The sequence below is a fragment of the Lissotriton helveticus genome, chromosome 6, assembly GCF_964261635.1.
Source record: "Lissotriton helveticus chromosome 6, aLisHel1.1, whole genome shotgun sequence".
Classification (NCBI taxonomy): domain Eukaryota; kingdom Metazoa; phylum Chordata; class Amphibia; order Caudata; family Salamandridae; genus Lissotriton; species Lissotriton helveticus.
In genome coordinates, this window is record NC_136067.1 from 1,164,134,608 (window position 1) to 1,164,161,704 (window position 27,097).

Sequence of the window (27,097 nt, forward strand, 5' to 3'; positions counted from 1 at the left end):
GACCTGACTTGTTTGTACCTAGCCTTGGAATCCCGTATTTCTAATTCGAAAGTATTAGAACTGCATGTATCATACATATTGCAATGAATAAACACAGGACTGGATTAACTACCCACACCTGAGGTGTCGCAACTTTCCCTTTCTGGCGTTTGTGAAGGGCCCCTGGTCCTCTCCCAGCCGTGCACCTCTCGCGGTTTAAAAAGGTTAAAGGAAGGGGGCTAGAGACACAGCGGCCTCCGAATAATTGCATTATGTCACCGGGCAGGGGGGGGCAGGGCAGAGTTTAAGGCTGTGATGTGAAAAGCACACAGAACGTACTTAATTAGTTCCAATGCCTGGGGCAGGCGGGCCCCTGCGCCGGAATTAGAGGGGGCTTGGTGACTTTGAGCAGACTACTCCCAGGCCCCGCTGCAGTGACTCACAGGCAGGAAAGAGCCCGCAGCAGGGGCCGTAGAGACAGGACAGGAGGCAGAGAGCAGCGCCGGTCCGCACAGAGAACCCAGGAGACCAACCATGGCAGCCCCCCCCCCCCCCCGCCCTTGCGGCTCTCCTCGCCCTGTGCCTCCTCCGCCCGGGGGCTCTTGGATTTAACCTGGATGTTGGGAACCCAGCAGTTTACACCGGACCGGAGGGCAGTTATTTTGGATTTTCTGTGGATTTTTACCTCCCGGATCTGCAGAGGTGAGCCTGAATAATAGAAAAGTTGAGCCTGAGGGGGAGTTTTTACTACCCGGTCTGAAAATGCACCCCCCCCCCCTGCCAAACTCTCGCTACGGTCTTAAGGGGGCTGGGTGCGGTGGTCAATGTTTCCTGTTCTTTTACGTTGCAGGAAGTCCCAACAGCCTTGTTTCAAATATTGTGAAAATCTGATTACCTCGGGGCTCTGTGAAAAAAAGGAACGCCCCGCACAGAGCCTGTGTGCCTGTTCTGTGTTGGAATCCCTTGATGGAGGCGATGGTATGTTCAAATGTTGCACGTCAGAGAACTGCTCCAGGCTGTTTCACGCTGAGTTGGTACTCCCCAGAAGGTTCATTGCAGGCAACTGGGTGTGGATCAAAGTTTAGCCTCTGCAGCTCGCCTGCCACAGGTTGGCTGGGAAGTGAACTTTCCTCGTGCAAGTGGTGTTATCGCAGGTCACGTCTCTTTTGTTCATTCTGGCAAATCCTTGATTTATTATCACGTGTTTGCGGTGGGGCAGAAGGGAGAGTCTCTAAAAATGCTTTTAAGGGAATCGCAACCAGCATGAACTGTATTGTGAACCCCGTGAAAAGGGATGTATACCTGGTTATAGGAGTGCCTTCTATGTGCCGTGTGGGACTAAGCCACTCCCACCAGCATAGTGTTTTGGGGTGGTCCCGTGGTTTCCTTTTGCCTGGGAGGGGTGGGGGCTGGGAATCTCGTTTGATGTGCGAGTTTTGGCTCTTGCACCATGTTGTGAGCAGGATTACAGCTTTTGAGAGCATTTGGTGACAGGGTGGGACTCCGCTCCCTGATGGAATTAGCAGGTCTGGGAGGCAGCAGCTGCCTCTGAGGATGCAGAGCCGGTGCTTGACACGTGGGTGTAAAAAGTGCCCCCCCCTCCCTAGACGGCAAGCTATAACTGTTCTTCCCGTCTTTTATTTATTTTAGGTTTTATATAGCGCTAGCTTAACCAGTAGGTATCAGAGCGCTTTACATACATCCTGTAAAAGAACAGATGGAAATTGCTTTACATAGTAGGCAGTAAGGAAGAAAACTAGGGATAAAAAAAAATACAGCATAAAAAATAAGGTGGTCCCTCTACAGCTGATCGCTTTCCCACTCGTGTGGGCACATCAGCTACCCTGTTCTGTGATGTAATGTCCGTAAGAGCAGCAGTGGTATGGGTAATGTGACTGGTATTGTATGCAGGGGCAGAGACTGGGTGTTATTTGATATGCCTGTGTTGAGTGTGATCTGGGGCACTGGGCTGAAATGCAGCAATGCTGCTGGCTGCACTCTGCTGGGCATCTCGGGGGCGTGGGAATGCAGGCTGCAGACCGGCCTGTGAGCCGGGAGGGAGAGCGGGCTGTGTAAAGCCGGGTCCCGCTTTAAAGTCGGGGGAGGCCCGGCGTGTCTCCGAGTCCGAGCCTGAGTAAGCAGACAGGGAGACCGGCCTCGGTTATTGGGTGTAGTAGCGGCTACACCCAACACGCTCTCGAAACCGGGGGTGTGGTGCAGACGGTGAACTCTGCGTAGTTATATATTCGTAGTTTAAGACCTATACCCAGGGAACCGCACTGGACGAGGAAGGGTTTACTGTAAAGCCTCTATCGAGGCTTAGGTTGGAAGAGAGCCGGGAGATCCGGGCTGTACCCGATGCAGTGTTTAGGCGAGTCTGTTAGAGTTAAGACTACAAACGGACCCGAGGGACATTGCTGTATTCTCCGGGGCCGTGCCCCCATTCTAGGCTGGAAAACAGCAGGAGCTGCACGTAGATTTCTTTTTAAGTGGGTTTCGCTGCAGCGTTAGTTTATTGTGCTGAAAGTCTGTGCCTCAAAAGACAAATCGCCAATCTGGCGTTGAGAAATCTAGGCTTTCGAGCGTCTCAAGCTTCCGCCCAGTGAAGGCGCTTGCAGAAAGCGCCAAACAAAGGAAAGAGCGGAAAGCCTGAGGCTTCGAGGCCCCTGCGGACCCAGCACACGGGCCTCTCTGGTATACCGTGGTTCATCGCCCCTCGCTCCGACTATACCCAATTCCTCACCACCCGTGTGACCCCCCACACTTTAGTCGCCTCTTTTCTATACACATCTCCCCTGTGACTCTGCCTGACTCGTCTCAGCTTGTGGGGATCCCCCTCCCTCTTCGCCTCTCCACCATGTGACGCTTCATGACTGCACATATGACTTTCTGCCGTTAACTTGTACGACGCTCCCGTTCCTTTCTGAAGTTTTCCACTCGCCGACTATGCTTTTTTTTTTATCCATCTTTAATGTCCTTTATCCTTGCTTGCATGTTTAATTACCTGTTCCTCCTATTATTTGGAACAGTCGGTCTCTGCCTTGTATTATAAGTTTCCCTCTTTTCACCCCCTTCCACTGCAGTCACTCCCATCTCTGTCTGCACTTTCCAGCTACGCGCCAGGACACTTTACCTCTCGTGTAATCAGTTTACCAATTACCTCGCATGTAAGCAGCAGGCAGCACCGTGATCTCGCGTTGCTTCCGTGTATGCGTCCATGGCGTGCAGCCTGACATTCCACTGACCTGAGGCGCGCTCTGGACAGATGTTTCTGTGGTCTACTTGTTTCTTTTTGCGAAGCACTCCATGAGAGTGCATGTGTGTCCACCTGTTGTCTGTCGTGTACTTTTCTCCCCACTGCTTTCCTCGGTTTCCAGTGTGCTTTTATTTTTCAACTCCGCTTCTCCCCCACCTGCCCTCCATGCTATTTCCCCTACCTGTCCTTCTGTTCTGATTATTTTACTCCTCCTGTCCTTCTTTCACGTCTCACTGCCAAAATATATATTTATTTTTTAAAGCCTATTAGCTTTGCCAATGCTTGTTATTGCTTGCTCCCGTCCCTCTCCATTTCCATTTTGCTATTGTTGCTGCTTTTCCCTACTCCTCCCGCCTCCCTGTTCGTTATTGTTGCTTGCCTTGTAACTTCGACCCCTCCCCTGTTGTTGTGGCTTACCTGTCCATCTTCCTCACAGACACCCTGGCTCTGTGTGTGTGTGTGTGTGTGTGTGGCTCTGCAGGTATGGATGTGTGTGGGACTCTGTGGGTCTGTGTGTTTGTGTGTGGCATTTGCGAGAGATTAAGCTATTGGTATTGTAAATGACAGTGCCATTTATTTATCTGTTTTGAAAATCAACACATAAATAAAAATGTTGTCATTTACAATGCCAATAGGTCTAACTTTCTCAAAGGCGAAACCGTTGCATTGTAAATGCTTGTTCTTTTTAGGATCAGGAGAGGATCCTCTAATTAGTTACAGTAAGCACCATTTTACCTTCAAATCAAAGAGCTACAGACATCTTAACCGTTCTGGACGCCGAGAGGGAAGCCTCAAAGGCCAGGGTTGGGCCATAAGAGAAAGAAGTCATGTATCCCCTTTGTGACCACAACTGGCCAAAATCATGCACAACCCCATAACCATATTGGCTATCAGTAAATATGGTCAGTCCAATTTTTTCCAATTTTGCATGCTTCAATTAAAGCTATCAATTTGGCTACTTGTGCAGGTTTTACTCCAGGTAAACAAGATGCATCAACAACCCAGTCAAGTTTCATACAGCATAGGCTGCACTCAGTCCACCTTCCTTAAGTCTTAGACAAGAACCATCAACAAATAACGTGTTCTGGCTCTTTCAATGGTTCTTCCTGTGTATATGAGGATGTGGCTTGGTGCACATTTCGGTAACGCTTAAACAGTCATGTTCTGCCTCATCTTTCACTTCTTCACATTTGGGATCTGGTAATAGTATGGTTGGATTCATCATAGTACATCTGATTACTGTCACATTTTCTGCTTCTAGAATTATTCTATCGTACTTGGACATCTGACTAGGGGTAAGATGCTGTGTTCGATTTCTTGTTAATAAAATCTCGACTGAATGTGGAACATATGCCTTTACAGGATGTCCCATCACAATTGACTCACTTTGTTCTATGCTCCTACAAGTAGCAGCAACTGCTTTTAAGCAGCCAGGTAATGCTGAAGCCACAGGATCCAAGGTAGCTGAAAAATAGGCTACTGGACGTCTGCTTAATCCGTGTCTCTGGGTTAAGACTGAGAGTGCACAACCTTCTCTTTCACAACAGAACAGTGCAAACACCTTGGTATAGTCAGGCATTCCTAGAGCTGGGGCCTCACATAAGCAGCTTTGTAATTTCACAAAGGCTTCTACACTTTTATAATCCCAAACGATTGGGTCCTCTACCCTTTTTCATATCATTTGAATTAGGGGCTTAGCTGAAAGGGAAAATCCTACAGTCCATTGTCTACAGTATCCTACCACCCCGAGAAACATTCTGATCTCTTTCTGAGTTTGAGGTAACTGCATTTGTCTTATTATTCTGATTGTTTCTGTGGCCACTTTCCTCACTCCTCTTTCTATTTGATGACCCAAATATTTCACTCCTGTTTTGCAAAATTGTAATTTTTCTGGAGATACTTTGTGTCCTCAGTCAGCCAAATGATTTAATAGTGCAATTGAATCAGTTACTCAATCATCTCTGCATTTTAATGCCACAAGTAGGTCATCAATATATTGCACTAAGACTGAATTTCAGGGAATGACTAACGTTTCTAGACACTTTTTCAGAATCTGATTAAAAGTAGATGGACTCTCCATATACCCTTGAGGAATTTGATTCCCTGCCAAAATACGATCCTCAAATTTAAAAGAAACAAGCATTTGCATTGCAATAGGTCTCGCATTAATTAAGTTTTAGCTATTGGCATTGTTAAATATTGCAACACCCATTGCAACGGAAGTCTATAAATTGTAGGCCAAAAAAATGTGTATTTATTTTTGTAGCAATGGTGGCATGCTGCACTTTAGATGAATATGTTTAAAGTAAAGTGTGCCATACTGCGATTGCTACAATAGTTAATTGTGGATGCGTTAACAATTGATGTGTGCACTGACGTCTGGTGGTGTGTGCCTGGTGGAAGCGTGCACTGATGGCTGGTGGTGTTTGTGCCCGGTGAAAGCGTGCACTGATGGCTGGTGGTGTTTGTGCCCGGTGAAAGCGTGCACTGACGACTGGTGGTGTCTGTGCCTGGTGAAAGTGTGCACTGACGGTGTGGTTTTGTGTTTGTGGTTGTGTGTCGTTGCGTGTGTGTAGGTGCGTGTGTGTGAGGTTGTGTGTGGTTTTGTGTGTGGTTGTATGTGTGGTTGTATGTGTGTGTGCAAAGATTAAAATAGCATGGAGCACTCCTAGAAATTCGCTTATATAAACTATTTGAAGAACATTCCTGCATGAGCCTCGGTTCCAGGTGTTACTTCCTGGGGAAATTATCCTTTAAAATGATGAAGGGAGAATATTCTGGCTGTAAAAGAAAAGGAATGTTATCCATATGTTGTTCTTGAGATACCACCAGAAAGGATCAAGTTCAAACTTATTTTGGAAGCCAGGATCCTTCAAACCAAAGATGTAAAAGCAACGTTCGAGTCTTTGCATAGCTAAATCACATATACAGAATGGTAAACAAAAAAAAACTTTAACCTGTTGTCAGAGTAATACTTACCGGGTAGTGCGTAGGTATAGAGGAAAGCATTATGCTCACGCCTCCTTTGTCACAAACCAGGACAAGAACATGATCTGCTCTGCGGTCAGGGTGGCTGTGCCGATTCCCATTTGAAAATGATGCCTTCGGCAGTCAAAGAATGAACAAGGCTTACTCTCTAAATAGAGATTTTTCAGTTTCTCTAATTTGATTTTGTTTGTGAATTTTCCCCCGATGCTTGTGAATTAAAGGCGCACTAAGCGCAATAGTCACGTATCCTATGAGGTCAAACGTAAGTCCAGGATGGCCAGATCCATATTAGATTTTCTGGATTTTCACATACAATAAATGTAAATGCAATGAATCTGAAGGTAACTCAGTTACATGTTTTTTTTTTTTTTTAAACTGGGATGGATACAGTCCTCTTAGACCAATGCTGGACATCACAGATGTACTCACTCCATCCTAGCATGACCCCTTTCCAGAAACCTGGGAAGTGTTCACCTGGAGGCGGCTTGGCAGAGAATTCACTGACATTAGTGGCTCTCCCACATATGGATTTAAAGCGCCTGCTAAAAGTTGGCGCTGTAACAGCGATAACTACTTTCATCAGTGTCAGACTTCTGGAATATGGAGGCATGGAGCGAGAATGAAATCTCAACGCTTCCTAATTCACATTACAGCTTGTCTGGGCGAGAACAAGGCTTCCATCCAGTGTTAATCAAGCAACTGACAGCATGTTAGAGGCATAAAACTCGAGAAATGTTCTTCATATTTCCTGTCTTAACATCGTGCATGTGTTCCACAGTGCATACACTCTTCCACTTTAAGCCCTGGTGACACCACGTCAATGTTACTGTTCCTGAGTTTCAAATAGAGAAGGGAAATCCAGAGAGAAATTGACTTCAAGGATTTCCCTTCACTGGCATAACTCATGCTGTAACTTCTCCACTTGTGAGAAGTGTGAGCAGCGCACATGATGTGCCCACTGTCCCTGCAGTCCGCCTGTGCCAGGGCACAATGCAGAGCCCAAAAGAGACCTGTTTCGAGGCCACCTTTAAAAACCTGCCGGTGCTCATCACCGGTGAGACCCGGCTCACTTAAAGCCCTACTTACAGTTTATTTGATTGTAGAAACTTCCACAAATAACATTATTAGACTGAATTCTTCAATCAAAAAGTGCCTGCTTAGTGAAGAAGTAGTTCCGTAATATCAGACTGCATAAATGGGTATATTGTGAACTCACTACTTTTTCCTCACCAAGAAGCACTGTGTGTGACACACTGCGCTTCAGCACCTTTGTGTGCATCACATGAACTCTCCGTTTAATTACAATATGCCAAATATACTTATATAAATGATCTACCACCACTTTCATAAAACGCAGTTTGGTGTTTATTATTCCATCATTTGTAAAGCGCTGGCTTGCGATAGCACCGAAAGTAGTTCTAGGGTTAAATTCTGACAAAGCCTAGTCTTTGTCAACTTTGATGTTACTGCACAGTCGTCTATTGTCTGTCTGTTTGTTAATTGGTGCTCGAATGGTTAATGAGAAGGAGAAACAGCAACCAGCAGGGACAGGGAGTTCAGTGACCGGCTAATGTCAGAGGTCCCTTCTGTTTGTGCCTGGGGGAAACAGGGGTCTCGTGCTGCCTAGGAGGGAGGGATTAGCACACTCATTTGTCACCCGCCTCGGAGTCAACCTACCTGATTGACCCTTGCCACCTTAGCACCTGCGGTCGCCCCTTTGTAGTCCATGATGATCTGCGGCACTCTGAGGACGCTTGCCCTTTGTGGTTTGATCAACTGATAATTATGTTTCTTACTGAAATGCAAAAAACGGAATATAGATCGGCAGCGCCTCGAAGAGGAGAATGGTGAATGTCATCGATATGAGGGAAGGACAGGGCAGGTGAGTGATGAGAACTGCAGGGAAGCCTGAGCTGCACTTGCTGAGTTGCTCCAGAAAGAAGATAATCACCTCGTTATACTCAATGGAATGGCGGTGGCCCGTTCAGCTGTGTCCAGGGCTCGAGCTGCTTTGACAACACATGGTTACAGAAAACAGACGCTGCTCTAGAAAGACGCCACGTTACCGAGTCCGACAGCCACATGGTTTGTTAATGCGGAAATGAGAATAAGTTATTGTTACTTGAGGGTAAACTTTGTCCCATGACTGTGACAGGTTTTGCAATTTGTTGTTCCCCTGAAAACATGTGAGAACCACAAGTACCAAAAAGCAAAACCAGCTGCGAGACGCGCTGCGTGGTGGGGGAGGGGGATAGAAGCGAGGCGCACACCAAGAAAACTGGTGTGAAATAGCAGGGAAGGGGCGGAGAGGAGGCTCTGAGGGAGAGCGACGTGAAGCCATATGGCTGCTTGGTGCGCGTCTCGTGCACTGTAGCTCTAGGTTGGCCTGGTAGCAATTTTTTGAGCCCTCAATAAATGTCTCGCCAGACCAGCGCATGTGCTGGGTCAGGTCGAGACCTAGAAAGATACTGGCTATCAGGGTGTAAAGGAATCGAGAAAAAGGCTTGACATAAATCAATTACAGTAAACCAGCCAGCATTCCAGGGTATCTGCTATAAAATCACTGCTGGATTTGGCACCACTGGACAACATGATACTACAATTTTATTGATTTTCCTTAAATCTTGCACTATCCTGTACTTCCTACTAGGCTTTTTGAGACCTATTGTAGGTGAGTTACAAGGACTGCTCATTATTTACTTTAGAATGCCTTGTTTAATCATTCATCAATTTCAGAAGCTACTCCTGCTTTAACTTTTGGAATTATTTTGTATTGTTGGGTGTTGGGATAGACTGCGTCTTCTTTCACAATCACTTTTACTGGGTCTACGTTTGCCATTAGACATTTCTTTCCCAGCAAAATCCCATACTGCTGGATTTAGTCATTTATAGCTATTCTGGGAAGTCATTCTCTGTCATTAATAAGTACATTTCGTCTATTTCAGTACCTTGCTTAGCTAGCATTATTTTATAAACCATGTCTTCGTCAGGGGTTAGAAGAGCAACACTACCCGGTGTGCAATAGATGGTACAATTAATTTTACACAAAAGGCCTAATAAATTTACTGGACTTGAATCGCAAACTGAATTAATGCATCTCGTTAAAGGTTCCGATTTGTACCTCCATAGGTTTTGTAATTGAGGTTCTGATCTGCTGGTTAGTAACTCCAACCATTTGGATAGGGTAATGTGAAACCACAGAATATTTCTTACCGCTTTCTGGAAATCCGGTGTCTGCACTGTACTGTGCTTGATTCGCAAAATTTGGCATGGGGCAGGTGGCAGCTGATACTTCTGATTAACTACCTGCTGCGGTTGATTAACAAATCCCTCATTCTGCATCTGCGGATTTAAGTTTTGATTTGGGCCATTATTATTCTGAATATTTTTACACTTGTTTTTCCAATGTCCAAGCTTTCCGCATCCATGACAAGGAAACCTTTTCTGCTCATTCGTCCCTTTTGTTTACCACTAATGGCCACATTATCACTCTGACTGTGCCCCTTTGTCTGTCCTTTTGTTTGACCATCTAAATGTATTCCCTGTTGTTCTGCTAACTTCACTTGTGCCCACATCATTTTTAGGTCGAGCTGGAGCACAATGCGAAGCATTGTCCAGCTCGACAACTATAGTTGCCCGTCTCCTGGGGTATCTGAGACCGGGTTCGGGCACGCGCGCCGATTGTTGTCTGTGGACGCGCACGTCCAGGGCGGCGCCGTGCACATCCCCTGCCTCAGATTCCCTGAGGCGCGCAGACACACACACAGACACACACACAGACACACACACAGACACACACACAGACACACACACAGACACACACACAGACACACACACAGACACACACACAGACACACACACAGACACACACACAGACACACACACAGACAGACACACAGACAGACACACAGACACACAGACACAGACACACAGACACAGACACACAGACACAGACACACAGACACAGACACACAGACACAGACACACAGACACAGACACAGACACAGACACAGACACAGACACAGACACAGACACACACACACAGACACACACACACACAGACACACACACACACAGACACACACACAGACACAGACACAGACACAGACACACACACAGACACACACACACCCCCACCCCCCCATCCGCAACTTTCACAACGTTTCTTAATTTTCCCCAAAGTGTTCGCTTTTGTTCCCTTTCTTTGCTCTACCTCCCATCTTGGGCATTGCCCCTCCCCCCGTACCCAATCAAGGGGAACCCCCCCCCCCCCCCATCCCTCTACCCCCCCTACTCACCGGTCCCCGCTCCTTCTCCGTCCATCGCCTCTTGTACGCCATCAGCAAGCGGAGAAGCGGCCAAGAACACTCTGCGCCTGTGCGGAAGTGCGTGCGCCCGCCTGACGTCACTCAGCGGCTGAACCTTACGGTAGGCAGGCGCGGGCCGCAGGGTCCCTCTGACCAGATTCAGATCATCTTTCACCGCCGCTCCTGTCCTAGAGATCCCAAACCCTCCCAGCCCTGGCAGCAGCCGGCGTGGTTTGCCCCCGACAGGCCGCCGCACCTGCAGTATCTGGCGGTACTAATGGACTTTTTACAAGATGGGAAGTCAAACACGAGAACCAACAACCGGAAGCTCTTTTTGGTTGCCGAGGACGGCTCGACTAGCGTGAGGACGAAACCATTCATCGACCTGTACCATGAGCGATAGCACCGCTGTTTTGGGTATGCAGGCTTACTCTCTGGCAGGGCAGTTGCTAAAAGGGCATTACGGCTTGAACAGAGCCCGACACACCAGGCTGGTCTTACATATGACTCACAGAGAATGAGGGTTTAGTGCAGCGCAAACACAAATACTCCTCTGATGGTGTAATGCTGTGCTTTGCCCTGGATTTACCCGGGCGTCGGGCAGATCCGCTGCAAGCCCGTTTCCATTGTTTGCTGAGGTCGGATAATGCCACCTGGCAGGGAAGCGCCGCGCTGCCTTTCCGCAGGGAAGCAGTGAATGGGAAGGGCTCGTGCAGCTCGGCTCGCTTCCGCCTGCTGACTGAGAACACTGGTGCTTTGGGAGGGGGCAGGTGGCCCTGCCCCCGCCTGCTTCCTGCCTGATTAGCGAGCAGTTGTGCTGAGGTTGCACTGTACCCGTGCCCTAGGTCAACGTAGCATCACTAGGACAGATGAGCGCCGAAGGTCACTTCCCCTTGGGGCACTGTGATGATGTCTTCTCACATGTCTGTCGAGAATTTTAAGATATGTGAAGTTTGTTAGCTTTTTTTTTCTCATAACATTTTTTTATTAGAAGAGATTTTCAACATATCACAAGTTAACAAATAGAATCATACCAGGCGTTAGACAATCGTACGTATTTATCATCTGTGTTTCTGAAAACAGGACACCCCACCACCCTCCCTGTGGGTACTAAATAGACATTTCTGAGAGAAATTCCCTCGTGCGCTCTAAAAAGTAGACTCGGAGTGCCATTTATAGACATGGTCCTATAATAGCAGCATGATGACTCAGTGAGTTAAACGCTCCCTGCTGAAAAATACTTTCAAGGTCACAAGTACATATTATTGCAGCGCTGCCTCAGCCTTCCTTCCTTAGAAGGTCGGTAAATTGAATGGCTTGTTTTTATCTGTAAGCCTTATTATGCTCCCAAAGGCTTTCCCGCCTCCTCTGTCACTGTTGTTTCCACCATCTGAAGTGGAAAGCCGCGTGCCTCTTAAAAGGTAGCAGTGCTGCCGTTCAAGCTCCTAGCCAAGGTGTGACAGAGTGTGATGGATTGTGTGGTCCTTATGCGAATGCGTGAGTTGCTGCTGAAAGGTGGAGACAGTGTGAGTCCTCATCAAAAAACAGATTTCTTAAGGCTCTTACTTTCAGCCATTGGGCCTTCAACAAGCCTCTGGGCAAACCACTTAATCTGCCCGTGCCTTAAAAACATGAATGTGTCCTGAATGGTTTCCTGGCTGCTTTAATACGGCCATAGCGTACCCTAAAAGCAAAATCTGGTGGCTGCCTTGTGCAGCAGCGATTTCAACATCCATTGAGGAAGTGCAACTGCGACTGTGTAAGGAAAGTATGTCTGTGAAACACGGGCTGAGTAAGGAGAGGCCCTGCACCTGCAGGGGGACGCTAGACGACTCCGTGCGCATCAATTACAAGGTATGAGTCTTGTGTGCTCCTTTCTAATGTCATGACCTGTTTATTCCCACCTTGTTTTTTAGGTTTTGACTAGCGATGCATGCGTACGAAGTACGCATGCGCTAGCAAAATCTAATGATATCCTCTAATCTTCTATGTGGGGTCGGGTATCTGCCCCCTCCTCCCATTGGCTAGCTCCATAAATGGAGGCTAGCCATTGGGAGCCGGATCTGTCCGTCAAAGGCCGGACCAGATTCGGGGGCGTTCCCGACATTTTTTCCCTCTCCGCCTCTGCGATGTCGTCATCGCGGCGGTGGGCGGAGTTTCTTTTTTTTTATTTTGTTTGTTTCCCCCATTACGCAGCCGACCGCCGCTGGAGGAAGTCGAGGTGAGTGCTGCCGTTCCCTCCCCCCTCCCGCTGTCCGTGAGCCCCCCCCCCCGTGTCTCATGTCGTCTGTGCCGTTCCGCCCCCCTACCCCTATAGCGCGAACTCGCCCCGAAGCTATCCGGGCGCTTTACATGAGCACCGGTTGTGTTGCAGACGGTCACATTCATTTCTAGGCAGGGGGAGATGAAGTGGTTTGCCCAGAATCACAGGATGCTTCCGCCTCCTGCTAGACTCGATCCTGTTCCCCAGCTTCAAAGTCGGCCCACTGGGATGCCCCCGGGCGGCAGTGTCACCTCTCCTGTGGGTTGCCGGCCCAATGCTCTTGTCAGTATCGGGCGGGCCCCTGGTTCAATCCCTCACTGGTGTCTGCCTCACCCCCTGTCAGACACCACAGCCACTAGTGTGCAGGTGTAGCCCCCTCAGGTCTGTGGGCTCCAGGTTAAATTACCGAGCTCTCCCCGATCCCTGCTTGAGTTTAGCGGCCTGATGTCAGGGCTTCGGGTTCAGTCCCACACACAAAGCAGCTGCTCGCTCTCCGGCTCCAGGTTAAACCCTCGCTCGTCCTGGACGCCTCGGGTTAAACCCCCTCCTCTTCCCCCCCCCCCCCCGACACGACAATCTCTTAATATGGACGAGATCTCTGAAGTGTGCGTGTAAAGTCGTGGGAAACAGCCCCACTCCACACTAATTACAGGGCTCTCCGCCTGAGCACGCCCCTCCGTCCTGCCTGCACGGATGCAGCAGAAAGGGCTTCTGATTCTATTAGGCAGCAGATATTTGCTCTCTGCGCACAATGCCATGCCCAAAATTATCCCCTGGCTCGTGTGAAGGGGCTGCGCTTTCAAACACTAACCTGCTCTCTGCGTCCATGCCATGGAGCTGCCCAGCACTCCTCCTGGGTCCCAGGAGAGAGATGCTGGCAATGAATGCACTTGATTGCAGGTACGGGGACGTTACCCTGGGGAGGCAGACGTATTGTTTTTTAGTTTCTTTGTTTTTTTTCTCTTTGTGAGGAGGGCAGTGAGAAACTCCGGTTCATCAAATGTACTGATGCAGCTCACCCAGTTCAAACTGGTTTTAGGTATAGTGTCCCTCAGCTTACTTTTTTTGACAGGGGGGGTCTGTGGAAATGCAGTGAACTGTAGCTCTGGTACTTAGCAGAAAGGAAGGAGAAAATAAACCAGCTGTTGCGGAAGGCTCTGAAGACCTTATTCCGCCTCTAATCCCCACCAACCCCATCTATTCTCTTTCCCCTCCCCTTTCCTCCTTGGAAAGCTCCCGCAGGCTTGCACCAGTCAGTGCTTCTGTGACAAATGCTACAGAGTGCGGTCACTTGACGAAAGGACCTGCCTAATTTCATCAGACGGGAAAAGCAACCCGGTTAGGTTCGTACTGCTTCTGTGACACTGCCAGAGAAGCATTGGGTGATGTGGGTCATAAGAGCGCTGTGTGTTGTGCATCGGGAGGGCATCAGCCGGCAGTGACTCCACTGCTTGGGGTGGAAGGCTCCACCATCGGTCATGCTTTTAAGAAGCACATGGGATTAACTGAGGCTTTCAAAAATAGCTCCAGGCGACGTTTTTCCACAATTTACCAATGGTTGTAAAAAAAGTCCGTATTGTATTGAAAGTTTGTTACGCTTGTTTAGTCAGCGCCGGAGTGCACAGATACATGGTAATATTAATAGATTGACGAGTGCCTCTGACAGCTCGGCAGGGCAAAAGAAAGGGGCAGGAACATTTTAGAACTGGGAGAGGCAAGGGTGACTCATGATGCATGCGCAGTGTTTTCAACTCAAAGGTAAGTAAAGGTTAGACTCGGTCCGGTGTGCCAGCATGTGGCTGACCAAAGGCTGCGACAGTCTCAGTATCCCGCAGGGGCACTAAACTGCCAGCAAAACATAGTAGCGAAATCATCTCACTTCATAAAACTGACTTTCATCCAGTCCTCTGTGTTCTACTACCAGCAATAAGCATTCTGAGACTTGTAGTTTCACTGTAGTTCTCGTAAGTAATCCTACACGTGCCAACATGTGAAATATTGCTGGTTGGAAACGCGGCAACTGGCTGCACGCTCATGTCATCGGGTTAGATGACAGCTATAACAAAAGCCCTGATTCCCCCAGATGCCTGTGAGAGATCACAGACTCCCAACCCCTAACGGGTGAAAGAATGAGCGGCTTTTATACTGCACTCAGGTAAACAAAGGTGAGTCCCAGACAATAACAAAAGAGGAAAGTAGGACCAGTGTAAAATAATAAATTGTTTGGAGCTTTGAAACAGTGTGACAAAGAGTCAGAAGTATGGTTCAAAGGTAGATCTGCTAATGTTGTTCACAGAGCTCGCGAGCTGATCTGCCAAAGTACGCTGGTGAATTACATTCATTGCCACCCAGTGGTGCCGCCTCTCCAGCGCTCCCCACCGGCTCTTCGCCCGTGGCGGCCGCCGATGCTGTTCGGTGCCCGCCCTCCCCCCTCTTCATTAGGCCTTTGTTACATGTTTCTCATCTTCAATTAAGGAGTGGGCGGATGCCCCCTGCGTGGAGGGCTTCTCTTGCATTTTCTGATGTCTTTGTAACATGCTTCTGTACTTCAGATTCCTGTGAGAGGGACTGCTGTTTTTAGGTTTTGACTAGCGATGCATGCGTACGAAGTACGCATGCGCTAGCAAAATCTAATGATATCCTCTAATCTTCTATGTGGGGTCGGGTATCTGCCCCCTCCTCCCATTGGCTAGCTCCATAAATGGAGGCTAGCCATTGGGAGCCGGATCTGTCCGTCAAAGGCCGGACCAGATTCGGGGGCGTTCCCGACATTTTTTCCCTCTCCGATGTCGTCATCGCGGCGGTGGGCGGAGTTTCTTTTTTTTTATTTTGTTTGTTTCCCCCATTACGCAGCCGACCGCCGCTGGAGGAAGTCGAGGTGAGTGCTGCCGTTCCCTCCCCCCTCCCGCTGTCCGTGAGCCCCCCCCCCCGTGTCTCATGTCGTCTGTGCCGTTCCGCCCCCCTACCCCTATAGCGCGAACTCGCCCCGAAGCTATCCGGGCGCTTTACATGAGCACCGGTTGTGTTGCAGACGGTCACATTCATTTCTAGGCAGGGGGAGATGAAGTGGTTTGCCCAGAATCACAGGATGCTTCCGCCTCCTGCTAGACTCGATCCTGTTCCCCAGCTTCAAAGTCGGCCCACTGGGATGCCCCCGGGCGGCAGGGGCCGGGTTTACACATAGCTTGTGCGCACCGGTGCAATCTCGGCTTCAGAAAAGACTCTTCATGTCAGACCCACCGCAGTTCGAGCCCTGCTGGCTCTTAGTCAGGGGTCACTGAAACACACGGAAAAAGTGGCTCAACTTACTGCTCAATTTAAACATACTCTATAAAATGAGAGTCAGGTCCACCCAAAACGACCCTCTCTACCCCCCAAACCACGTCATTGGAGTTAAACGCACGTGCTTTAACTTATATGAACCCATTCCTACGTTACCCTCAATCCCTACAAGCTGAAAGGGCAACAAGTGTGTAAAATTATATCAAGAAAGGAAAACTCATTTCCAATCCCCGATTTTGGAACCATTCTTCACCCTATGAATTCCCTCTTCCGTCATTAGCATAACCCCACCTCTCCACAACAGCCGGACCTCCCGGAGCCCCCCCCCCCAACACCTGCACTTAAACAGTTTACCTCTTCTGAGCCTCCGCCGGTCCCCTATGAATCCCCTCTTCCGTCATTAGCACCAACCCCACCTCAAAAGAACAGCCGGACCTCCCGGAGCCCCCCCAACACCTGCACTTAAACAGTTTACCTCTTCTGAGCCTCCGCCGGTCCCCTATGAATGCCCTCTTCCGTCATTAGCACCAACCCCACCTCAAAAGAACAGCCGGACCTCCCTTAGCCCCACAACATCTGCACTTAGACAGTTTACCTCTTCTGAGCCTCCGCCGGCAGCCTGACCCCCGCACACAATCCACTCCAGGTGCAAAGCCAGGAAACGCTCCCGCTTCTCGAGCATTATTGAGGTGTGTTCTCCCACGTGAGCCCCTCTCTTCACCCTCATTTGCTCATTCAAACTCACCCAATCACCTTGGCTGTTCCATAATCCAAAAACAGTGCTAGGAACTCCAAATCCCACAATGCTCTTTGCTGTCACCCATCAAACGAAATCAGTAAAATAAAAACGTAAAACACAATAAAATGAAGCAAAAACTCACGGATTCCACCCCCCGTCAGGCTCTCTCTTCACAAAACCAAAAAAGTGAAATGTTATCCAAACATAATGCCGATTCAGTGAACACCTGCTCAAAATTCATAATCCACTCCAGTGCTATTGGAACAGGAATGGTTCACAAAACCCCGGGAGCAGTTAAAGTTCAGCGGCCACACTGATCCGATATTACTGTTCACGTGAAGGTGTTCCGTCCATGAATCCATTCCAGGTCTTCCTTTCTCCTCTGTCTCCATGGTGCTCGACCCTTTATTATAATCTTTGAGAAATCCAAATATGGGGGTAACTCCAATGGGGACGATGGATTTGCAAAGCACAGAAAGTATCTGTGTGAGAGTGCACGTACACAAAAGCGTGCTGTGAGGCCCACAAAGCATGGGGACGATGGATTTGCAAAGCACAGAAAGTATCTGTGTGAGAGTGCACGTACACAAAAGCGTGCTGTGAGGCCCACAAAGCACTAATAGCTGCATTAAAAAGAATAATGTGCACGAGGCGCATGCCTTAAGGGGCCTAGACAGGAAAACAACTAGATGAGTTCGGACAGCATGGGAGGAAGCATGCCGGGGGGATCTGGAATTGGCTGCTAAAATGTGGGACAATTATTTGTTCTGGAAAATAATTGCCAATGGGAGTGGCAAAGGCGCAATCTTGCAAGCCTAGTAATATTGTTTCTGTGTTCAGGGGCGTAACAAAGGGCCCCTGCAGCCCCTGTGGGGCAGAGGGGTCTCTCATCACATTCTGTAAGAGGGGGCCGTCATCTTGCGCTACGCCATTTACTGGGCACTGCTGTCCTGAGGCAGAGAAGTGCAAAACGTACTTATAATAGTATTACTTTATTATTTTGAAGTTTTTACACTTGTTAACAATGTCTGAGCATAGGTTGCACCTCATTAATGCAAGCTCCGCTCTACAATATAGTAATAAATAATAGAAAGGTGACCAATAAACCTTTTCCCCGCCCCCTGGTTCCCCTGCCCCCTGGCTGTGCTTGCTTCCCTGCCCCCTGGCTGTGCTTGCTTCCCTGCCCCCTGGCTGTGCTTGCTTCCCTGCCCCCTCGCTGTGCTCTGGGTGTGTCAGTCACATCTTGGATCAGCCACAGGAGTATTTTTGTTTCATCTTCTGTATGAGGGACTATTAGATTAAACTATTGACATTGTAAATGACAATGCCATTTATTTATCTGTTTTCAAAACCAACACATAAATAAACAATTTGTCATTTACAATGCTAATAACTCTAACTTTGGCAAAGGCAAAACCTTTGCATTGTAAATGCTTGTTATCAAATGTTGTAGCATAATTAGTTTGTGCAAACTGTTGAGTAGTCTATTATAAAAAAAATTCATACTCCTGATTTCATTAATTCTTCATATGTCCGGCATTCACGCAGGTTGACATGATCTTTTTATGTAATTATGCTAATTTGAATAATTTCCCTTTTTAGTCAATTTTTTAAAAAGTTTAGTTAATTCTCATAAGTGGTCCATCAGGACCACCCGCCTTCCACTCCAATTTAGGGAAGAGTTGAAGACGCACCTACTAAAAGCACACTCCATCCCAGTGCAACAGTACACCTCTGCTCCCAGAGCCCAGCTACCTCTTATCACTCGTTGACTGCATGTGCCTTTGAGCCTTAACCGTGCTCCTATGACTGCATTTGGCATATTTAAATACCACATACATACAATAAAAAACGAAAGTGTCACAACACTACTTTTGTGTAAATATAGAAAATGTAAGAAGGAACTCAGTGGATTTATACGCTGTGGGTTTATAATACCTGCTTGCTCCCTTACACTCAGGTGATCATGGATCACCACCATGTCCACAACCATCACGGCCACCACAAAGCCACTACCACCACCACTACGTCCACCACCACGTCCACCCCCACACGCACCTCCACCACCAAGTCCACCAACACCACGTCCACCACATCCACCACCACCGCGTCCACCACATCCACCACCACCGCGTCCACCATGCCCACCACCACCATGTCCACCACCTCCACCACCACCATGTCTACCACCACCACTTCCACAATCTCCACCTGCACCACCACCACCACCTCCACTCCACCACTACATCCAACACCACTACGTCCACCTATCTGTCGCCCTCACTCTGTCTATCTATCCATCGCCCTCCCTCTATCTATCGCCCTCCCTCTATCTATCGCCCTCCCTCTATCTATCGCCCTCCCTCTATCTATCGCCCTCCCTCTATCTATCGCCCTCCCTCTATCTATCTATCGCCCTCCCTCTATCTATCTATCGCCCTCCCTCCCATCTATCTATCTATCGCCCTCCCTCCATCTATCTATCTATCGCCCTCCCTCCATCTATCTATCTATCGCCCTCCCTCCATCTATCTATCTATCGCCCTCCCTCCATCTATCTATCTATCGCCCTCCCTCCATCTATCTATCTATCGCCCTCCCTCTATCTATCTATCGCCCTCCCTCTATCTATCTATCGCCCTCCCTCTATCTATCTATCGCCCTCCCTCTATCTATCTATCGCCCTCCCTCTATCTATCTATCGCCCTCCCTCTATCTATCTATCGCCCTCCCTCTATCTATCTATCGCGCTCCCTCTATCTATCTATCGCGCTCCCTCCCTCTATCTATCGCACTCACTCTATCGCGGCACCACAGCATTCCTCAGGGGCACCACAGCATTCCTCAGGGGCACCACAGCATTCCTCCGGGGCACCACAATCCCTCAGGCATCCCTCAGGGGCACCTCAGGCATCCCTCAGGGGCACCTCAGCATCCCTCAGGGGCACCTCAGCATCCCTCAGGGGCACCTCAGCATCCCTCAGGGGCACCACAGCATCCACCACAACATCACTATGCGCTACCACAGCATCACTGAACGCCACAGCATCACTCGTCGCCACCACAACATCACTCAGCACCACCAAAGCATCAATCTGTGTAACCATTCAACAACAACTGGTTCAAATATGTTCTCTCAATGTTTCAAGCCTTATTACAAATGTCACAAAAAGATGTTAATATTTCACTTTTGTTCTTGGATTTTCGTCACGATAAAATACACTGAACATAATCTTCACAAAAGTTATTTACAAAAGTTTAACCTATTGCAATTATAAATTACAATAGCTTTTATTTAAGTATTAATTATTAAAAAAAATGTAAAGCCATTGTTATTCGTAATATCAATACATCTAGGTCACGTAAATACAACACATATTGCATTACAAACACTAAAGGCGTCACATTTGCGAAAGTTAAAACTATTGGCATTGTAAATGACAAAGCTATTTCGCTATTTTCAAAACCAACACATAAATAAAAAATGTGTCATTTACAATACCAATAGCTCAAACTTTCCTTATGCGAGACCTATTGCATTGCAAATGCTTGTTTCTTTTAGTTTCTTATGCCTATCCTCAATATAGTCTCCACAATATTCAGCATACTTTAATACCTCATCTATGGTCTTAGTCTGCCAACAAATCTTATGTTGTTGAATCATTTGACTAATCTCATGTACTAATCTCAGATACAAATCGATATACAAAATGTCCCATATCCTTATCTCTAATGCTTTCAAATCCACAATACTGCTTGAATACCTGCAGTAACCTTTCATAATAGGCATGAACGGATTAATTTGGCTCTTGGGTAGTTCGGCTATTTTTACCGTATCTGTTTCTTTTGGAGGTTTCTTCCCTTTCAAAAACATAATTACTTGGTGATATTTTTTCATTATGTCATCTGAGGGTGCTCTTGTTTTTGAATCTCTAGGATATTCTTCACTAGGCCAATCAACTGTGATTTTACATTCTGTCCATAAGCCTGCAGGCACCACTATATCAAACAGACCATCTAAATGTTTCCACAAAACTTTCGAAACTTTCACAAACCTTTCAACTTGCCTATACCATTCAACTGGCTTCTCTCTCAATTTTCGGAACTCATTTGTAAATCACAAAATATCTTGTCGACTCCATGGAACATGCATGTATCCACCACGAGGTACCTCCCTAACGGGACACAATCTTTCTACTTTCCCTGTTTCTTTCATCAAGTATGCATTAGACGTTTCCTTAGCCTGTGCTTCTTCCTTTTTTTTTTTTGCCGCCTTACTCTCAATATATCAAGATTTCCCCATTTCTGCAAGATACTCAGTAACTTTCACTTGCAACTTTCTCCCAGACACATTCATATTTTCCAAATCCTTGTCCGTAAAATCCACTCGGTAAGGCGTCTGTAATACCTTGGACTTCCCTATGTCTATTCCCATCTCAGAGGATAGCTCTGTCAATTTCTCATTAAACAATCTTGCATTTCTAGTTATACTCCTGCATACAAAAAACAATTCTTCTTCATCTTCTTTTTTTTTTTTTTTTTTTTTTTTTTTAAGAGTTTTATATAGCGCGAACTAGAACCGAACCGAATCAGTTATCAGAGCGCTTTACCTAGCACCAGTTACGTTACATGAGGACACACTTTCATTTTAGGCACGAAATTTAGGCATCAAAAGTATTCAATCTATCTATTCCCTCATTTCCAGCAATCAATTCTTCCAATTCTACTTTCAATTTGTGAATATCTAATATTTTAGGAGGTGAACTCTGTTTTTAAATCCCTTGTGCCCATCTCTCTAGATCGTCTGGTGATACTGATGTGGCACTCCTGACCCCGAGGATGTTATTGTTATTGTCCTTCCTTCCTTTGGGGTTTCACTCACATTGTTTGTAGATCCATTAATGAAATTACTGAATCACACTCACTGGCTTGGTCATCAGTTATCATAATTTCTTTTTTGGGATTGTTCAAAGGAATTGCTGCAGCATGTGGTTTCGGACAATTTACCTGGTCTCCATACAAGGGAACAACAGGACATATAGTTACGGGTATTGTCCACGCTTCAGGATTTACATTTAGCTGAGTTATTTTCTGTATTGGTTCTTCTCTATTTTTGTTCAGTGCTTCTTTTTCTTTATCCTATAGTAATCTATTAATTGCTCATGTATAACCTGTCGATTTAATGGTGGTCCTAATATTGGAGCACTTGGGATAACTTTACTTGGGCCTTTTTGATACGGTGGTGGGTTTTTATTCAAAATGTCTTCTAAAAATTCATCATCTGATTCTCCATATTGAATGTTATATTCAAGTGTTTCGATTTGTATTTACTCTTAATCCCTGTTTGTTCATCAGCCATGAATACGGGATACAATCCTTCTGATACCATTGCTCTTCTCCACTGTTTCACCTGTTCTTAACCCGTCCCATTCATACCTCTGGTATAAAATCCTGAACATTTTTCTCTTCGACCCTTTTCTCTCTCAAATGTCTCTCCCATTCTTCTAATGCCTCATACTGGGTTAATCTAGGTCTAGGTTCTAATTCGGGGGCGTGGCCACGAGCTGAGCATGGCGGACGTGCTTTAGAGAAGCTCCGTCCGCTACCAGCATACTATCCTGCTTCCCACTATCCCCTGATCGCCCAAAACACCCCTGAGCTGCTGCGGATCCAGAGGGCTCCCTGTGCCGCCGACCGCTGCCGGCGAGGACCCCCTCAGAGGCCGAACGCACTGACCAACGGTGGTGTGGCCTGACCTCCGTCTGGCGACCGCGGCCCACAGTGGAAGCATTCCGCCGCCGGCGCAGTGACCAACAACCCGCCTGCTTGCGGGGCGCGGTCTCGTGGAGCGGCGCTAGACGGTCGGCGATCCCGCACCTCGCGGCCACCTCGGAGCCGACCTGCAGGACTAGCACCGGAGAGAGGAGGGGGTGCGGACTGGGCAGTGGAGGAGCAAACCGGGAGTCTCCCGCAGCGGCGCCCGTGCGCCAGGAACAGCGCCGAGACGAGGGTGACCTCATCCACATACGAACAGGCACCGGGAGCAGGGAAGGGGGCCTGGCTGCGGGGAGGACGATCGGTGGCTCCGTGGCCCGCTGTCTGCTCCACTGACTGCGACGCTGCCATAGGGGTGTGAGGAGGAGCTAGCTGACGCCATTGCGCCCGCCATTTTGTTGCCAACGGCCTGGGTCACTACACGAGTCTCGGGCAGGGAGGATTACCAGGAAGACAGACACTGCCACAGCACACGACAACGCAGCGGAGTGACTCCGGACACTACGCCACCACCAGTAAGGCTAGCCGGGGATAATAGTGATTGACTACCGAAGATAAGGGATATCGTCGGACACATCTGCTGCCCACATTGCTGCAAGGACACGGAGCACTTGCCTATGGTTGCTGGAGGTTCGGTGCTAGATAGGAGCGCTGTCTAAGTGTGCAGCACACAGGAGACTGCGGTAAAACCTTTACCCTCAGCCACGAGCCAGACGCGCGGAAACTACCGTATACCTGGTCACTGTACCAGGGCTAGACCTACCACCGGCAGCGATGGGACGGAACAGGGCCAAGGCGCAGGACTCCGGTGCCAACGCGGACCTGCAATCTACGGGATCGGAGGACCCACTATCATCCTCTAACGCGGAGGTAGTCCCACCGACGGGCATGAACACTCAGGACGCTAAACTGGACCTGATCCTGGCTGAAATCAAGGCGTCCAGGGAAGCGCTGGAACAACGCATGGACACTATGGCGACAGGCCTCTCACTCTTACGAGCGGACCATACCAAACTAGCAGAGAAGGTGTCGGAACACAAGATAGCGCTGGATGACCTGATTCCGCAACAAACTGTCCATTCTGCGAAGCTGGAAGGCATGGAAAAATAAATCAAGCTGCTATGGGACAAGATGGACGACGCGGAAGGGCGCAACAGACGCAACAACGTGCGAATTTTGGGAATTCCGGAGCGCAGTGAGGGGAGGAACCCCACTCAGTTCGTGGAAGACTGGTTGAAACAGCTTGTGGGCCCACAGGACCTTACCCCGATGTACAGTGTCGAAAGAGCGCACAGGATGCCGGCGATACCACCTAAACCGGGAGCACCACCGCGAGCGCTCATAGCGCGACTCTTACATTATAAGGACAGAGATTCCGTGCTGAGGGCTGCGAGAGAGAAGGCACCACTGCGTTACGAAGACAAAACCATCTCAGTGTATCCTGATTATATCCCGGCGGTACAGAGGGCCAGATCGTCGTTCTTGGGGGTGAAACGCAAACTACGGGATAGACAACTTAAATACGCATTGCTGTTCCCGGCCAGACTTAAAATAATACATGGCAACAAATCGCACTTCTTCGACTCTCCTGAGGAGGCGGCGGAATGGCTGGAAGTAACGGTCACACCTCCGAATACCCAAGACCCATTTGGAGATGCACGGAGCGGAGGATCCTCGCGCCGGGGGTAGAGAAACGCACCTGCTACGAATGTCGGTCGCGATGGGGGATCCTTGATCAACGGAGGAGCTGGGCCGGACAGGTCTCAGGAAACCGGACAGGTAGAACACCTGACTGAGGCCGCACTGGCGGCACATGATGCAAGAGACAACTTGACAGCAGCCACCCGTTCGAATACGCCGACGGAGGTGTCGGGCTCGGCTGATAGCCTGCTTCTCTTCCCTAAGATAACAGCTCAGACGGCGAATGACCTGTGAACACAGCATCAGAAGAATCCGATTGGTAACGTATGACTTTCTGCAAGGGGCGATCTGGGATGGGACCCCCACTAGCCAAGGGCGGGGCGCAACGTCATCCAAAGTCCTGGACTAGTGCAAGTGGACCCCTCTCCCCACAGCATAGACATGTTTTATTTCCATCGTTGCCCACGTTGGGCGATTCAGTTTGGACCCTGGGGGGTTTTACTCGGGGACCTGAGAGTTGGGGAGTTATTTGTTAACTTGGCACTGGGGACATGGCGAATTATGATTCCACCGATGGTATTGTGGAACCCACTGACACTGGCTGATACAACTAGAAATGGGGTCTCTGAATGAGTACAAGATGTGCACCTGGAATGTCAGGGGCCTGGGATCCGTCCATAAAAGACATAGACTGCGGGCACAGCTCAACCGACGGAACATTAAGATTGCCTGCCTCCAGGAAACTCATCTGAACACTGTGGAGGGTGGGAAACTGCTTAAAAAATGGAGAGGACAATTGTTTGCTACTGCTTATTCTGTGTTCTCGAGGGGGGCGGCGGTGTGGCTGCGAAACTCTGTCCCGTTTCAGCTAGTGGAAAAGAGAATAGACACAGAGGGTCGATATGTATTTGTCCGTGGATTGCTAGATGGTACACCAGTGGTAGTCGGCAGTGTATATGCCCCCAACACTGGCCAGTCGGACTTCTTAACGAACATTAATAGAGTGCTGGCAGACTGGGCAGGCTATAGTTGGCTAATAGGTGGGGATTTCAATGCTGTGTTGGACATTACATTGGATAGATCGCACCCACCATTGCAGGCCACGGAGAGCAGGAGACAGGCAGATGCACTGACACGATGGGCCGGGGGTTGGGGACTGGAGGACGCCTGGAGAAGTAAACACTCGCTAAGTAGGGAGTCCACCTTTTACTCACCACCACACAGATTACACACCAGAATTGATCATGTTTTCTGCACTAACACGCTGCTGGGGGATGTAACTCTGGCGGAACATATGGGTAAGACTCTGTCGGACCACAACCCTGTGGAGATTACACTGCAATGGGGTAGGGTCCCGACTCCAATACCCACCTGGCGCCTCTCGCCAGACCTCCTGGAAGATACGGTCTTTCGCGCAACCATTGCTGAAGCCATAACCTCATACTTTGACACTAACGTTGGCACAGCGAGTTCCAGGCGATTGGAATGGGACGCTTTTAAAGTATCCATTAGAGGTGTGGCGATGGGCACTCGAGTGGGTATGCGGAATATTGTAATGGACAAACTCCGTGAGGTAGAAGGGAAACTGGCTTTACTCGAGAGCGAGGCCGCTGGCACGAACGTCCCGTTCACACCACTCCAGGAAGCGCACATTCAGCATGCAGAACTGCTGGAAGAATTGCGCGTCCTGGATTATAGAGAATACACGTGCAGACAACACGCACAAGCCGAAAGGGCGGGGCCCCTGTTAGCACGTATGATACGGGATGACCCAGTGCGACTGCCAGTTATGGAGGTTACTGATCAGGGTGGATCCCCGACGAACACACAAATGGGTATTAACAACGCATTTCGGGAATACTATGAGGCCCTCTATGGCCCACACAGACCACTAACAGAAACAGCATTCGAGGAGTTCATGGAGGGGTTGGACCTGCCACATCTCACTACACGTCAGAGCGAGGAATTGGCCCGCCCCCTTACACTGGCGGAAATTCGCCAGGCCATACGTGCACTACCACGAAATAAAACGCCAGGCACGGACGGTCTTCCAGCCAAATTTTACGGGGCTTTTATTGATCTCCTAGCCCCGCACCTCCTTGTGGTGTACCGTGAAGCGTTGCAGGCGCAGGGACTGCCGCAGACATCACTCCAGGCCCTGATAGTGTCATTACTGAAACCGGGCAGAAACAGCACGCACTTAGCTAACTATAGACCACTATCGTTGTTAAACACAGACTATAAAATACTGAGCAAGATACTAGCAACAAGACTGGCGCAGCATATACCTAGGCTTATACACCCGGACCAATGCGGCTTCGTACCGGGCAGGAGCACTGCCATGAACCTGCGGAGGCTAAGCCAAATAATGCTTAGCGGCTCAGAGGCGATGGAAAGGGAAGGTTGTATTTCACTAGACCTGAAGCAGGCCTTCGACTCCATCAGGTGGGACTACATGTTGGCGACTCTTACGCGATTCGGGATACCTCCCGCATATGTTGCATGGGTTAAATTATTGTACACCTGACCGACGGCCCGGGTCCGTACGAATAGGTGCATATCAACACTACTAGATATAGCTCGGGGTACCCGACAAGGGTCCCCACTATCCCCGTTGCTGTTCATACTAGCCTTAGAGCCGCTGCTCTGCAAACTCCGGGGACTAGCGCACCTCAGGGGCATCTTTAGGGATGGAACGCCGCACATTGTATCGGCATATGCCGATGATATTATTCTATACATTGGGGACCTGAGAGGGGGACTGGATCCTATCCCTAGCGTGTTCGAAACCTTCCGCTCGATATCAGGGCTCTCTATAAGCGAACCGAAATCTCACGGGTTCTATTTCTCGTCGACAGAGGCGGAAA

The 27,097-nt window shown here is 48.7% G+C and overlaps 2 protein-coding genes across 2 annotated transcripts in view; one reads left to right on the plus strand and one right to left on the minus strand.

The window, feature by feature from the left end:
- TAF5L (TATA-box binding protein associated factor 5 like) overlaps positions 1-16,689 on the minus strand; it is a 144,181-nt gene extending 127,492 nt beyond the window's left edge. Inside the window, exon 1 of the mRNA XM_078648837.1 lies at positions 16,671-16,689. The gene's annotated coding sequence lies outside the window, so the exon portion shown is untranslated. The remainder of the gene's footprint in view (positions 1-16,670) is intronic.
- The window catches only part of URB2 (URB2 ribosome biogenesis homolog), a 543,562-nt gene that overhangs the window by 6,290 nt on the left and 510,175 nt on the right, over positions 1-27,097 (plus strand). The gene's annotated exons all lie outside the window — the stretch shown is intronic.